The sequence below is a fragment of the Engystomops pustulosus genome, chromosome 3 (assembly GCF_040894005.1).
Source record: "Engystomops pustulosus chromosome 3, aEngPut4.maternal, whole genome shotgun sequence".
NCBI lineage: Eukaryota > Metazoa > Chordata > Amphibia > Anura > Leptodactylidae > Engystomops > Engystomops pustulosus.
Window position 1 is genome coordinate 235,193,513 of NC_092413.1, and position 16,755 is coordinate 235,210,267.

General features: G+C 45.9%; 1 protein-coding gene across 1 annotated transcript in view; it reads right to left on the reverse strand.

Annotated features, from left to right (window-relative positions):
* The window catches only part of LOC140123034 (uncharacterized), a 126,740-nt gene that overhangs the window by 69,337 nt on the left and 40,648 nt on the right, over positions 1–16,755 (reverse strand). The gene's annotated exons all lie outside the window — the stretch shown is intronic.

Here is a 16,755-nt window from a genome sequence, read left to right on the forward strand (position 1 = left end):
TTGTCCCTAGAGTCTGCGCCCGGCTCGTACATTGTCCCTAGAGCCTGCGCCCGGCTCGTACATTGTCCCTAGAGCCTGCGCCCGACTCGTACATTGTCCCTAGAGCCTGCGCCCGACTCGTACATTGTCCCTAGAGCCTGCGCTCGGCTCGTACATTGTCCCTAGACTCTTCGCCCGACTCGTACATTGTCCCTAGAGCCTGCGCCCGGCTCCTACATTGTCCCTAGAGCCTGCGCCCGGCTCGTACATTGTCCCCAGAGCCTGCGCCCGGCTCATGTATTGTCTGTAGTGCCTGCGCCCAGCCTGTATATTGTCCATAGAGCCTGCGCTTTAGCCTATGGTTTAGTGTCTGGGGAGATGTCTATGGTCTGGTCACTGGTAAGAGTTTAAAAAAATTATAATTTTATCATGTAATGAAAAAGTAAATTTTAAAATTCATGTTGTTGCTGTTTATGAATTGAATGAAATCTAATGCCCCTTGTCTCGTCCCCCCCCCCCTATAAGGGGCAGATATAACGACCTTACCACCTGATACGGGGGCGGAAAAGATAAAATTTGGAAAAAAAAAGTTCCTCCCATCTGCTCATATAAATATTGGCCAACGATGGGGAGCACTTACCGCCCATAGAGGCTCCACATTTCTGTAGCAATAATAAATATTCCACGGCCATCGTCAGAAATTGCTTTATGTCAGAGATGTAAGCACTGTAGGGAGAGAAGTCACACACATGAAAGCCACACGTCACCTTTTACCCACATGTTTGGTGTCCCTTAAATAGCTGGGGAGTGACACAACTAAGGGGCGCAGGTAACTCTCCACCCATTCTCCCAATCTCTCACTCCGAGACCCAATGCCGGCCACAATGGCCGAGGGAACCATCAAATAGTCTGCGATACATTGAGACCAGTGACCAGACCAAACGTATCTCCCCGTACACAAAACCTCCGCGCGGATTCATCCCACCCTCAACATCTAATTATTAATATTCCGCTGGGTGAACTTATCAGATGAAAGACAAATTGCACATAAAAGTTTTTGAATCAGAAAAAAAACCTGAGATGTTTAATAACTTGTCACAGCGACAAAATATTCTCCGTGGATGGGGAAACGAGCAGAGGTCACCAAAATCCATAGAGACGGTGATATCAGTAGTCCATTGACCTTCTCCAGCACCTATAACGTACAGGATCAGGGAAAGGACACCACTACCTGAACTCCAAACGGCACTTTATCCACTTTTAGCACCTGGAGTGCTGTTTGGCAATGCAGCGATCTCCCAGCCTGTTCTCCAGGGGCTACAGAGAGGCCATGATGTCTGTACAACTGCAGCACGCCACATGTCATCTACCTTCTCACTACCAAAGCCCTTCCCAGACGTACATGCCCGAGACTGCGCTTCCTGCAGAGTGGTGGCGGATGAAAAGGTGGGCAAACCAAGAAGGGGCATAAAAGATGCGAAAACATAAGGCATTCCCTGAGGTCTGAACAGTCACCAAGACGTCACATATATTTATCAGTCATTACGGATTTATAATGTGACAAACGTCGTCTATTTTATCTGGTGTCTAGTACAGAGAACCATATGAGTAAGTATAGAAATGGATTCCGGCAGTAACGAGCATCACGTGACAGCGGTTCATCGAGGGAATACGTCAGATCTATAGGCTGAGCCGTTACTGAGATATTCTGTCCAATCGCTTTGCCTGCAGATCCTGGTATTTGTCTTCTATTTTTCTACAAATCAGTTTTTACCATTTTTGCTAAATAAACTCCAAAGTTTTTATGGGACTTTTGCATCTGGTCCATGGGTGGATGATGACACCTCTCTCCGTAACCTTTCTGTCATTTGAATCTATTTTCACGTTTTTGTCAGATGAAAACTTTAATACTGCACCTTAACACAGCTTAATGATGTATAGATGTGTTAAGGATATCACACTGGTCTTGGACGCCATCTTACATACTGTCAGACAGTTTAAAGACTCAGAATTCATTTTACATAACTTTGTGTAGTGAAAACTAAAGTTTGGGTGGGGTTCATCCATAAGCAAAGCACACAAAGACTTAGCGCTCGCTAGCACCACCTAGGGGAAGGTATCCAGGGGAGCACCGGGGCATTTTGTTTATGTGAAGACAGCCAATGGTTCTACATTCCTTTGTGTGCTTACATCCAATGGTGGTGCATTTCCAGGGTCACACCACCCAATAGTATCGCCCGCTTGTGTACTTGCACGCCCCTTGCAGAGTGTGTTATGACTTTCCATATAAGAGTTTCAGTGCAAAGAGAATAAAGCAGTCTAGAGCTAATCTTCAGAAAGGACAGTGCGTCTTTCCTGTGTTACTCCATTCTAAAGCTGGAAACCAGACTCAAATAATTCCAAACTCACCTTTACAACGCGGACGAGGACGGATAAAGCCTCGTGTATCCAAAGACCCTTATGGTCATCTCTCATGTTTTCACGCCCAAATCGTGGGGCTCAGGTGTGGACAGCTGACCACTTAGGCAAGCTTCATATTAGTCTGTGCCGCTCTTGTGAACTGAATTGACAATGGTGCACCAAAGGTAAGCAAACTATTTTTTTGTCTACCTTGATATATCACTTCTGTTTCAGAAGTGGACTGGTTGGATAGAGCAAGCTTGCCTCTGTGTGTAATATATTTAAACTGTTCACTATAACCTGAGTTCATTGTAATGATGACAAAGAACCCTTGCAAGGTGAGATGACCTTTGAGACCTGGCAGTGACCATATATGTTGTAGAAAAAGGTCTGCAGTGCCCTATTGTGGATTGTTGAGGCAGTTCAGCAAGTTTTTTGTGACTGTGTTGAGTTTTTGTTCTTTAAGTGGCGTATGGAATCAGGAAGTTTGCAGAGACAAACCCTGGCCAGGTTACATACCTTTCCTCCAGGATTGGGATCAGCCCTGTGATGCGGTAAGGGACAGTAGAGTCTCAGGGACACTGATGGAGATTTTACAGTTGAGCGTTATCTTCTTGATTTCTGAAACATTGTGTGAAGGTCTCTAATTTGTACTTACTGATAGGTAGTGGGGTAGTCTGGAGCTGTATTTATGGAGGATATCTATAGCCCTCGAACAAAAACAGGTGTTCCACAGATCACAATATGAGCATTGATCAAAGTAAGGTAGCTGGACACTGCAGACCTAAAAAGGCAACTGACATAGTGTCACAAAGGAAAGGAAAGTGGATGGGGTTGATTACTGGAGACTTAGACCAGTTACTACAGACGGACCAGGACAGAGTGACAGGAATCCTACAGAGTGCCCATTGAGAAAGAGATGGGCAATAAGGGACATTTCAAAGTTTTTGATGTGGAAAGAATTTGAGGCAAAAAAAAGAAAGAAAGCTGGCAGCCCTGAGGAGGCAATTGATGCATTCCATAGTCTTAAGCTGGCAAATCCTGTCTGCCCCGGCCCTAGGCACATCCCACTTGATAAAACCTATGTTTTATATTGCACTGAGTATCTAGGCTACAGGTGTCCTAGCCCAGAAAACATGGTGGCCTCCCCAGTGGTCCACTATTAGGCCCGGTTAGACTCAGTCGTGAGGGGAGCCCCTCATGTGTCAGTAGTTGCAGCCAGCAATCTGCTCAGCAAGGCCAGTGAGTTGATCCTAGATCCTAGATCACTCAGTTACAGTGTGAACCCCACATACCTTGCACAGTGTCCTCACCCAAGTACAGCCCAAGCATCTGAGCAAAGGCCAGACAGCTCAGACTCCAGTGTGAACTCCGAGAGCGTCACACTGATAAGGTGCACAGCTCTGAATCCTTCATTCTGTCGCCAGTCTTCCAGGATTCAGAGAGGGGGGAGAGAAGGGTGATTAACCCAGATGTTGAGTTTTTTTCTCATAGATGGCTCCAGGTCTGCAGGAGAAGACAGATGGTTCTACACTGGATATACAGTGGTCAGTGGCGCACATGAGGTAGTACAAGCAGAACCACTCCCTCCACACAGGTCAGCGCAGGAGGTGAAGTGACGGCACTCAGGGAAGCGCTACAGCTGGTGGAAGGTAAAAGGGCAAACATCTATACTCAATGTGTAGTCCTGGGGTCTAAACACGACTATGAACCCATATGGAAGGCTAGAGATTTCCTCACCTCCGCAGGGACCCCCTTTGAGCATGGTACGCTGACTACAGAGCTCATGGATGCTCTCTCACTTCCACAAGAGGTCGGGATAGTAAAAGTAAAAGCACACACAATGTGGTAACTCCACAAGCCAAGGGCAAGTATGTGGCTGACGGGATGGTGAAGGCAGCTGCACAGATGGAGCCCGGAGACTGTCGTGAAGTCTCAGCGCTGAGTTCTGAGCTAAAATGTTTGATCCACAGGTGTCCCAGTCCCTGGTGGCTCGAGAGTCATCAGAAGTGAAGGAAGTGTGGAGGAAAGCTGGAGCCCAGATGCCGATGGGACCTGGATGCTGGGAGAGAGGGTGTGCCTGCCCGGAGCCCTGCACCCGACAGTAAGTCAAGTAGCCCACGGACACGCACACATATCCAAAATGGCCATGCTAGCGCTCATAAACCACCAGTGGTTTCTCCGGGCATTACTACCCCTGTCACTAGACTAGTGAAAGACTCAGAATTAATTTCACATAACTTTGTGTAGTGAAAACTAAAGTTTGGGTGGGGTTCATCCATAAGCAAAGCACACAAAGACTTAGCGCTCGCTAGCACCACCTAGAGGAAGGTATCCAGGGGAGCACCGGGGCATTTTGTTTATGTGAAGACAGCCAATGGTTCTACATTCCTTTGTGTGCTTACATCCAATAGTGTTGCATTTCCAGGGTCACACCACCCAATAGTATCGCCCGCTTGTGTACTTGCACGCCCCTTGCAGAGTGTGTTATGACTTTCCATATAAGAGTTTCAGTGCCAGGAGAATAAAGCAGTCTAGAGCTAATCTTCAGAAAGGACAGTGCGTCTTTCCTGTGTTACTCCATTCCAGTGCTGGAAACCAGACTCAAATAATTCCAAACTCACCTTTACAATGCGGACGAGGACGGATAAAGCCTCGTGTATCCAAAGACCCTTATGGTCATCTCTGATAGGTGTATAGATGTAGATAGCAAAAATTAATTATTAAAAAGCACGTTCGGTCCTCCTTGCCCGACTCCGAGTTTCGCCTCCACGGCTTCTTCCGGGGCTTACCGACGTGCGTGCATTGTTAACTATTTATAGAAATTGATCTATCCCAGGTTTACTGATATTGTCATGCATTTTCAATATATTCATCCTTTAGTGAGACGTACAAAGTAGTGAATATAGTGACCAGAAAAAACTATAATATCTAATTGATATTTAAAAAACAAATTCTTCTCCAACATTAATTTTTATGGCGTTTTCTTAAAGTTGATATCACCGGTGACAAAATATTTTTATATATTCTAAAATTATAAGGAAGGTTCTATGTATAATAAATGACATATAAAAATGTAAAACATAATATATACCCATTACTTGTAGTGTTTATGTGTAGAAGACATAAAGTGCTACGTGAGCTACTTCCATAGTGTTATATCCAGATACCGGGGAGGTTAAAGGAAACATTTAATTTCGAAATCCGCATTGAGTTCCATTGGGATCAAAGTTTTTATTTGAAAAATCCAGAAGGATTCTCTTTGGCTCATTTTCTTCTCCTCTCCAGTGTGGGGACACTTTTCTAAACTACAGAACTTTGTACCCTTTGGGTTTTTCTGGTGAAATTTAGCATAGTGAGCAGACAGAGCATTTTTAATATTTCTAAAATGTTCTCCAATCCTAACTTTTAGTTTTCTTCTAGTTCTCCCGATGTATTTCAAGGCGCAAGGGCAAATGATCATATATATGACTCTTCTGGAGTCACAAGTGGCAAAATGCTTTATATTATACACTTGTAAATTATCCGACAAAGTAAAATTGTGGATGCCTCCTGTAAGTGATTCTCCCGTGCTCCTACATACCTTGCAATGTGCGCACCTATAACACCCTCTCTGTGCTGATCGTCCTGATTTATTCTGCTCTGTACTATAAAATCCTTCACATTTTTTGATTTTCGATGGACAATCTCAGGTTCCGTTAAAAGGCGTCCTGTGACTGGGTCATGTTTTAGGATATGCCACTTTTGTTAAATACATTTTTTAATAACATATGAATCCTTCGTACAATCAGTAATGAATGGGACAACTACTCTCATTCTCCTCCATTATTTTACTCTTCCCCCCATTTGTCGTTGGCAGGGGGTTTCCTGCTCCAATTCGATTTGGGCTTTATTTAAATCTTCCATTTTATCATTTCTTTTAGTATTGCGGCCGGCGCCTCGTAGTCTTCCTTCCTGGTACAATTTCTTTTTATTCTTTTTAGTTGTCCCTTAGGAATGTTCCTCAGCCGCGGCGTGTATCTTATCGGTATCTTTGAAAAAGGTCTTAGAGCTAAATAAAGATAAGAATACAATTTATACTAAGTCTAAAAATTGTATATTTGATAAACCTAATTGGAGGTAAAAATCATTTAAATTAATAAACCTAATAAACTCCTCTAGTAATTCTCGAGGGCCATAAAACTATGACGTCATCTTTGTTCCTCTTGTACAATTTTAAATGACCTTTAAACGGGTTATTATTAATAATCTACTTCTCCTCCCGGTGGCCATCTACAAATTCACATAACAGGGGGCAAATGTATCCCCATAGCCGCCCCTGATATCTGTAAGAAGAACTTTCCTTCAAACCAAAATAATTCCTCTCCAAACCAAAATTTATCAAATCAATTCTAAAGTTTTTTTGTTCTTCTAAAACGCACGGATCTTTCTCTAGAAAGTCTCTGACAGCAGCTAAACCTTTCGGGTGCGGTACAAGTGTATAATGAGGTGAGGTCACCGGTACGAAGGAGAGTGCCCTCGTCTACATCCATATCCTCAATGATTGTTAGTGGGGCACCTGAGGGGCGCTGCACACGTAGGGCTGAGAGTCAATGCCCGCGACTATCGGCCGTCCTGGGGGAGTCTTTTTGTTCTTGTGTAACTTAGGAAAAAAATATATAGTTGGAAATTTAATTAAGAAATTCATACTCTTTATTATCAATAATACTTAACTCTTTTGCTCCCATTAAGATCAACCTCAATTCTGTTTTAAATTTTTCAGTGGGATTATCTTTTACAGTATGTGGTTTCATCAGATAATATCCGGTACATCTCATCCAAATAGTAATTTCTATCCATAATAATAACCCCCCCCCCCTTATCCGCTGGTGTTACCACTATTGAGCGGTCTTTCTGAAGGTCGTGTAATGCATTATTCTCTTTATTAGAAAGGGTAGAGTTAGATTTACACTGTTTACCGCTTGTTATACAATCATTATTTGACAAATTCGGGGTACACTGGGATTTTTCTTTCAGACCACTATGAATGTATTTAGTAGATTTCTGTGAGATTTCATAGGGGAGCAACATAAAATATTTTTTGAGGTTTATGGATCTATGAATACATCAAATTTATTCATCCTCCTATCTGGGATGTACTTTAAACTTTTGGACAAAAGGCTGACATGTGACGAAGTAAATATTTGTTTGCTTAAATTAAGTATCAGTCGTATGGAAGAACTCCGGGCATCAGACGGCAACCGGATGGAGGCTTATTACTCCACCTGGTCTAAATAGATCCAGTGGAGAAACTCAGACTCGCTCAATAACTGGCTCTCTGGCAACCCCTAAAGGGGTTCTCTCTCTTTCCCCCTTGAACTAGACTTGCCTTCACCACGACTCCGCTGAGCCAGGCCCCCCCCCTTCCCCCTCACCCACCCTCCCTATCCTCTCCTATCCCTCTACCTCTTAGTTTGTGTTTTTAATATATATTGTTAAAAGTACCTTGAATACTTACATTAGCGATATAAGCTCTTTTCTTGTCCGCACTATGGGGCTGCGTCCTGAATATTTTGACCGCCATGTAGGTCACCTGGTACTTGCATTACTGTTCGTATTGTTACTATTATTGTTACCACTACTTGTCATTCAGTCTTTCGATTAACCTTTTACTGAACCATAAAAAGTCTGTGTGGCCCAGAGTCGGTGCTCGCAGCTGATGGTCCGGGTGCACAAACCCAATATCCATACATTCAACGGAGGAAGCCACAGCAACCGCGGAATTAATATCTTGTAGTCTTTATCTTATCCAAGCGTATTAGCACGATGTTTCAGTGCTTGATAAAGATTCTTGGTGAGTCGAAACGTCGTGTTACTGTGCTGGGGTAAGATAAAGACTACAAGATTTTTATTCGTGGAGTGCTCCTCCGGTAGGGCACAACACGAGCTCACAACTGGACAGCGCCGCACAGTAGACTGCCACCAACTCTCGTAGATACCGGTCGGTACTGTCAGAGTCACCTCCCTAGCGTATTGTAGGGATTCATGGATCCAGATAAAAGAACATTGCAAGTTACATTTTATATTCAATTGCCTTAGGGGCAAAATACTATGTACAATAGAGACAAGCGTAGGGTGAGGGTAAGCAATTCCTGAGTAATTCCTTGGGATGGACTAATTGGGGAAAGCGGTTGGATCCTTCCTGCTCCTGGTGATGGTTTATAAGTCCCCGGGTTAAGACCATGGGCAGAAGGCGTTATTTCCTTATATAGAAGTATAAATTGTATAATGAAATAAGAAAAGGGAAAGAAGTGCTCATAGGGCAACAGTTTGTTCTTGAGTATGTTTTGTGCTCCAGTGAGTGTCCACTCACCTCTTTGACTTATGCCGTGTGCTCACTATTATTGCTGCTGGTCCGTGTAATTATACTAGGGGTGCCACTTTACCGTGGACCCAAGCATTGATATGCTCTGTCCTGGCAGTCTGTGGCCATTTTTGCTCTGGCGCGATGGTCTGACCACGCCCCAATCTCCTTCACTCTGAATATACCCAGCCACTACTCAACTCCTTGGGGATGGCATTTAAATGATAACCTCCTTTAAGATGCGGACTGTATGGCGGATGACAGGCAATGGATCTCCAGCTCTGATGATCGGCCTTCCCTCCGGGTAGTGGGAAACCTTAAAAGGTATGATCCGAGGGGAACTGATCAAACAGAGTGCTCGTGAAGCATGAGAAGGCTTAATGAGATCCAGATGCTGGAGAGGTCCTATAAAGAAATGGGCTCCCAAACAGTGTTGAACAAGTTGCTAAATACCAGAGAGGAATTGAAGAACATAATAGATCAGAAATATCTTGGGTATAGGGCCAGGAATTCCTCGGGACAACACCAACACTCTTGTTAATCTTGAGGGCTAAAACTGCAAAACAGCTGATCTGTGGATGCCAAAAAGTGGGGAGCTTCTGCCCAAATTGGAGTGGGGCCTAGACTTCTGGATATGGTCAGGCTCTATACTTGGGCCCTATAAAACTCTCCAGGATGACACAATCAGATACCTCACCATATATCGTAGTAGTTATCTGGCTTGGGCGAGTCAATGACCTTAAACTGGATGTGATTCTTCTATGTGTATCACACCCTGCCTGGTTCCAGGCGCAGCAAATCCATCCCGCTCTGCGGCAAACTCTGGTGGAAACCGGGTGCCACTTAGTATCCGGTCCCAGGTATTCGACTTACGTCATCGTCCATGGTGGTCCAGTGGGTCCACTACCCCTGGAGCCTGACACTGGCAAGAGGTATCTAATGATTTGTTAAGCGGAATTTGATGGCGCTAAATAAATAAAGATTATTATTATTACCACACGTGTGATTCCAGCTCCATCCTTTATCTTATCACATGGACATTCCACCGCACATTTCTATGATCGCTATTCGCAGCAATCCGGTGAGTGACTTTACTATGGTCTGCAAGCTCTATGCTGGATCAGCACCGTTTTGCATCGCTATGTAGGAGACCCATAGGATTGTACACGACTATATATAGGATCAAAGACAGGTCCCCTTTATACAAGATACCATTGGCTCGTATATACCTAAACCAGTTGTACTGTCAGACCCATACATTCAGTATTTTACAGCTTCCCCTCCCTTTCTGCCGTGTTCGGGACCATGCACGAAGTTTCCGCTGGACTCTCTGTGAAGTCTACTGTGAACCTTTCTTCATGAGAACTTATGGATTGTATTTGTGCCATTTGAAATGGTCATTTTTTTTTTCCACATTTCCTACTTTTTGTGCATTTGTTATTCGCACTGTATATATTATCCACAGCATCTGAAGGTCATTTAGACCAAAAAAAAATCATGTATGAAAGTGGATTGTTAGGAGTGCCGTCTTCTCTACTTTCATGTATATCTGGGGTTGGAACCTTAGCTTGCCACCGTCAAATACTACAAGGAGTGCTGTGAAATTCCTATACAATTACTGCAGTCCAGCCCAGCCAATCACAGACATGCCTACAGAGGACATGCCTACAGAGGACTGACCTACAGAGGACAGGCCTACAGAGGACATGCCTACAGAGGACATGCCTACAGAGGACAGGCCTACAGAGGACAGGCCTACAGAGGACGCGCCTACAGAGGACAGGCCTATAGAGAAGGGGCCCACAGAGGACACGCCTACAGAGGATACGCCTACAGAGGACAGGCCTACAGAGGATACGCCTACAGAGGACAGGCCTACAGAGGATACGCCTACAGAGGACATGCCTACAGAAGACAGGCCTACAGAGGATGTGCCTACAGAGGATGCACCTACAGAGGACAGCCCTACAGAGGACAGGCCTACAGAGGACGCGCCTACAGAGGATGCACCTACAGAGGACAGGCCTACAGATGAAGCGCCTACAGAGGATACATTTACAGAGGACAGCCCTACAGAGGACATGCCTACAGAGGACGCACCTACAGAGGATGCGCCTACAGAGGACAGGCCTATAGAGGAGGGGCCCACAGAGGACAGGCGTACAGAGGACGTGCCTACAGAGGACGCGCCTACAGAGGATGTGCCTACAGAGGACGCGCCTACAGAGGACGCGCCTACAGAGGACAGGCCTACAGAGGACAGGCCTACAGAGGACAGGCCTATAGAGGAGGGACCCACAGAGGACAGGCCTACAGAGGACGTGCCTACAGAGGACGCGCCTACAGAGGACATGCCTACAGAGGACAGGATACAGAGGACAGGCCTACAGAGGATGCGCCTACAGAGGACAGGCCTACAGAGGATGCGCCTACAAAGAACAGGCCTACAGAGGATGCACCTACAGAAGACAGGCCTACAGAGGACAGGCCTACAGAGGATGCGCCTACAGAGGACAGACCTACAGAGGATGTGTCTACAGAGTACAGGCCTACAGAGGATGTGCCTACAGAGGATGTGCCTACAGAGGATGCGCCTACAGAGTACAGGTGTTCGAGCTTCAGGTCCTTGTATCAAGCACCTGACTGCTTGATCCATTAACAATCTGCCGGTGCATCCACATTGTTGGTTCCTTTCCGTTTCTGTGAGGTCACGTGCCTCTCCTTTATGGTTTTTGCTTTACAGTTTGTTATGTTACTTAATAATTATTAAGATTTTCATAACAAAAAAAAGACAAAACAATAATCCAATCCTGAGTTTTTTATTTAATTATAAAACATTCAGTCTGTCTTTGGTTTTCTTGAATCTCATCATCTTCAACTTTCTATCTTGTATGAGTGAAGATCAGATCTTGACACAAGTCCTTCCTGTGCTCGATGTCCCCCTGGCGCCTCCTGCAGGACGGGTATTATATGACTCCGGTTATATGAAGCCGTCATGGGGACAGTTCAGCCTCACGACTTTGGTAGTAAACGAGGATCTTCTATTCCTCCTTCCATCCACGACAATCTCCTCCACGGATCCCTCTCACTAGCAACCACAGGAAAATTAAATTTGTGGATATTCCTCCCGTAAATAAACCACCTGATTGTCACTTTGTGTAAGCCAATATCCTGAAGATAAGCAGCAATTTTCCTGTTTTTCACCAATGATGGTGAAAAAATGTGGTCTCTTTTATTCCATGTGCAGCAACAGCGACGTTTCGGCTCACATTGAACCTTCCTCAAGCCAACAATCAGGGCAGTCATGTGACTGTGTAAACCCCGCCCACCACATTCATATACATAGTATCAATGTGATATATATTTCATTTTTTCAATACAAATATATAAAGTGCAAAGTGTCCATAGTTATACATTTATAATACAAAGTATAGAGCAATAAAGCGAATAATCCCGACATCGATAGAGTGTAACGTGTGCGACCTGAGGCCACAGAGGACCGGCCTACAGAGGATGCGCCTACAGAGGACGCGCCTACAGAGGATGTGCCTACAGAGGACAGGCCTACAGAGGACGTGCCTACAGAGGACGCGCCTACAGAGGATGTGCCTACAGAGGACAGGCCTACAGAGGACGTGCCTACAGAGGACGCGCCTACAGAGGATGTGCCTACAGAGGACAGGCCTACAGAGGACATGCCTGCAGAGGACAGACCTACAGAGGATGCACCTACAGAGGACAGCCCTACAGAGGACAGGCCTACAGAGGATGCGCCTACAGAGGACAGGCCTATAGAGAAGGGGCCCACAGAGGACAGGCCTACAGAGGACGCGCCTACAGAGGACATGCCTGCAGAGGACAGACCTACTGAGGATGCATCTACAGAGGACATGCCTACAGAGGATGCTCCCACAGAGGACATGCCTACAGAGGATGCGCCTACAGAGGACAGGCCTACAGAGGATGTGCCTACAGAAGACAGGCCTACAGAGGATGTGCCTACAGAGGACGCGCCTACAGAGGACATGCCTACAGAGGACAGGATACAGAGGACAGGCCTACAGAGGATGCGCCTACAGAGGACAGGCCTACAGAGGATGCGCCTACAAAGAACAGGCCTACAGAGGATGCACCTACAGAAGACAGGCCTACAGAGGACAGGCCTACAGAGGATGCGCCTACAGAGGACAGACCTACAGAGGATGTGTCTACAGAGTACAGGCCTACAGAGGATGTGCCTACAGAGGATGTGCCTACAGAGGATGCGCCTACAGAGTACAGGTGTTCGAGCTTCAGGTCCTTGTATCAAGCACCTGACTGCTTGATCCATTAACAATCTGCCGGTGCATCCACATTGTTGGTTCCTTTCCGTTTCTGTGAGGTCACGTGCCTCTCCTTTATGGTTTTTGCTTTACAGTTTGTTATGTTACTTAATAATTATTAAGATTTTCATAACAAAAAAAAGACAAAACAATAATCCAATCCTGAGTTTTTTATTTAATTATAAAACATTCAGTCTGTCTTTGGTTTTCTTGAATCTCATCATCTTCAACTTTCTATCTTGTATGAGTGAAGATCAGATCTTGACACAAGTCCTTCCTGTGCTCGATGTCCCCCTGGCGCCTCCTGCAGGACGGGTATTATATGACTCCGGTTATATGAAGCCGTCATGGGGACAGTTCAGCCTCACGACTTTGGTAGTAAACGAGGATCTTCTATTCCTCCTTCCATCCACGACAATCTCCTCCACGGATCCCTCTCACTAGCAACCACAGGAAAATTAAATTTGTGGATATTCCTCCCGTAAATAAACCACCTGATTGTCACTTTGTGTAAGCCAATATCCTGAAGATAAGCAGCACCAGACACCAATGATGGTGAAAAAATGTGGTCTCTTTTATTCCATGTGCAGCAACAGCGACGTTTCGGCTCACATTGAACCTTCCTCAAGCCAACAATCAGGGCAGTCATGTGACTGTGTAAACCCCGCCCACCACATTCATATACATAGTATCAATGTGATATATATTTCATTTTTTCAATACAAATATATAAAGTGCAAAGTGTCCATAGTTATACATTTATAATACAAAGTATAGAGCAATAAAGCGAATAATCCCGACATCGATAGAGTGTAACGTGTGCGACCTGAGGCCACAGAGGACCGGCCTACAGAGGATGCGCCTACAGAGGACGTGCCTACAGAGGACGCGCCTACAGAGGATGTGCCTACAGAGGACAGGCCTACAGAGGACGTGCCTACAGAGGACGCGCCTACAGAGGATGTGCCTACAGAGGACAGGCCTACAGAGGACGTGCCTACAGAGGACGCGCCTACAGAGGATGTGCCTACAGAGGACAGGCCTACAGAGGACATGCCTGCAGAGGACAGACCTACAGAGGATGCACCTACAGAGGACAGCCCTACAGAGGACAGGCCTACAGAGGATGCGCCTACAGAGGACAGGCCTATAGAGAAGGGGCCCACAGAGGACAGGCCTACAGAGGACGCGCCTACAGAGGACGCGCCTACAGAGGACAGACCTACTGAGGATGCATCTACAGAGGACATGCCTACAGAGGATGCTCCCACAGAGGACATGCCTACAGAGGATGCGCCTACAGAGGACAGGCCTACAGAGGATGTGCCTACAGAAGACAGGCCTACAGAGGATGTGCCTACAGAGGACAGGCCTACAGAGGATGCACCTACAGAAGACAGGCCTACAGAGGATGCACCTACAGAAGACAGGCCTACAGAGGTCAGACCTACAGAGGATGCGCCTACAGAGGACAGGCCTACAGAGGATGCGCCTACAGAGGACACCCCTACAGAGGACACACCTACAGAGGACACACCTACAAAGGTCAGACCTAAAGAGGATATGCCTACAGAGGACAGACCTACAGAGGACAGGATACAGAGGACAGGCCTACAGAGGATGCGCCTACAGAGGACAGGCCTACAGAGGATGCGCTTACAGAGGACAGACCTACAGAGGACAAGCCTTCAGAGGATAGGCCTACAGAGGACAGGCCTACAGAGGACAGGCCTACAAAGGATGCGCTTACAGGAGGACAGGCCTACAGAGGATGCGCTTACAGAGGACAGGCCTTCAGAGGATAGGCCTACAGAGGACAGGCCTACAGAGGATGCGCTTACAGAGGACAGGCCTACAGAGGATGTGCCTACAGAGGACAGGCCTACAGAGGACAGGCCTACAGAGGATGCGCCTACAGAGGACAGGCCTACAGAGGATGCGCCTACAGGGGACAGGCCTACAGAGGATATGCCTACAGAGGACAGGCCTACAGAGGATATGCCTACAGAGGATACGCCTACAGAGGACACGCCTACAGAGGACAGGCCTACAGAGGATATGCCTACAGAGGACAGGCCTACAGAGGATATGCCTACAGAGGATGCGCCTACAGAGGACAGGCCTACAGAGGATGCGCCTACAGAGGATGCGCCTACAGAGGACATGCCTACAGAGGATGCGCCTACAGAGGATGTGCCTACAGAGGACAGGCCTACAGAGGATGTGCCTACAGAGGATGCGCCTACAGAGTACAGGTGTTCGAGCTTCAGGTCCTTGTATCAAGCACCTGACTGCTTGATCCATTAACAATCTGCCAGTGCATCCACATTGTTGGTTCCTTTCCGTTTCTGTGAGGTCACGTGCCTCTCCTTTATGGTTTTTGCTTTACAGTTTGTTATGTTACTTAATAATTATTAAGATTTTCATAACAAAAAAAAGACAAAACAATAATCCAATCCTGAGTTTTTTATTTAATTATAAAACATTCAGTCTGTCTTTGGTTTTCTTGAATCTCATCATCTTCAACTTTCTATCTTGTATGGGTGAAGATCAGATCTTGACACAAGTCCTTCCTGTCCTCGATGTCCCCCTGGCGCCTCCTGCAGGGCGGGTATTATATGACTCCAGTAATAAGAAGACGTCATGGGGACAGTTCAGCCTCACGACTTTGGTAGTAAACGAGGATCTTCTATTCCTCCTTCCATCCACGACAATCTCCTCCACGGATCCCTCTCACTAGTGACCACAGGAAAATTAAATTTGTGGATTTGGCAAATCTAAGTCTATTCCTCCCATAAATAAACCACCTGATTGTCACTTTGTGTAAGCCAATATCCTGAAGATAAGCAGCACCAGACATCAATGATGGTGAAAAAATGTGGTCTCTTTTATTCCATGTGCAGCAACAGCAACGTTTCGGCTCACATTGAGCCTTCCTCAAGCCAACAATCAGGGCAGTCATGTGACTGTGTAAACCCCGCCCACCACATTCATATACATAGTATCAATGTGATATATATTTCATTGTTTCAATACAAATATATAAAGTGCAAAGTGTCCATAGTTATACATTTATAATACAAAGTATAGAGCAATAAATCGAATAATCCCGACATCGATAGATTGTAACGTGTGCCATCTGTGGCTGGAGAACTTTCCTCCGTGTCTTCACAATCCTCCGATCTCATATTGTCCTGATAAGTTGTGTGTAACACTGGCAGCATATAGGAGTCTTTTCCCAGACGTGTTCACAATTTCTTGATGTTCTTGTGACCACGTGGTGACAGATTTGACACGGATATTTACACTAAACCGACAGACAGTAACCGCCCTCGAGCCGCCATCAATCTCTACCCTATAGCCACATGTGGAGGGTACAAGGATGACAAGTGACCCATCTAGACTGACATCTAATATGGACAAGGCCAGAAAATGTAAAAACCGCCGTCACCCTGAGGCTATCATGTCCCAGAACTGATGGAGATTGGACCTCAAAGACAACAGAGGTCCAGGACATGAAAGCTATTCCAGGTATCTCTACATACAAGGATCAGAGTGATCGCCAAGACTGTCCCCAAACATTGCTCGAGATTATCCGGCAGCAATAGGAGCTCCAGAATTTGAGAATCCCCTACCGGAGATGACAGAGTATTAGGGATCCGTTTATCCGGTTGTTCCCCATGATGTAAATGATTGGGAGGTGATTGGTGC